Genomic DNA, 466 nt, shown 5'->3' with positions numbered 1-466 from the left:
AAAAGCCGGAAGTGGCGCTGTGGCTCAAGAGGTAGAGCGCTAGCCTTGAGCTGAAGAGCTGAGGGACAGCACCCAGGCCCAGAGTTCAGGCCCCACAACCGGACCCAAAAAAAAAAAAAAAAACAGAACCAAGGACAAAAATCGCATGATCTTCTCAAAGCCTTTGACAAATCAGCATCCTTTTATGATAAAATCTTCAAAGAAACTGGGAATTAAAGGAATATACTTTAATTTTAAAAGTTTATATATGCCGGGTACCAGTGGCTCACGCCTGTAATCCTAGCTACTCAGGAGGCTGAGATCTGAGGATTATGGTTCAAAGCCAGCCTGGGCAGGAAAGTCCGTGAGACTCTTATCTCCAATAAACCACTAGAAAACCAGAAGTGGCTCAAGTGGTAGAGCGCTCGCCTTGAGCTGAAGAGCAAAGGGATAGTGCCCGGACCCATAGTTCAAGCCGCATGACTGA

The sequence above is a fragment of the Dipodomys ordii genome, unplaced genomic scaffold, assembly GCF_000151885.1.
Source record: "Dipodomys ordii isolate 6190 unplaced genomic scaffold, Dord_2.0 Scaffold13, whole genome shotgun sequence".
In the NCBI taxonomy this organism is placed as follows: Eukaryota; Metazoa; Chordata; class Mammalia; order Rodentia; family Heteromyidae; genus Dipodomys; species Dipodomys ordii.
This window is presented reverse-complemented; position numbering follows the sequence as displayed.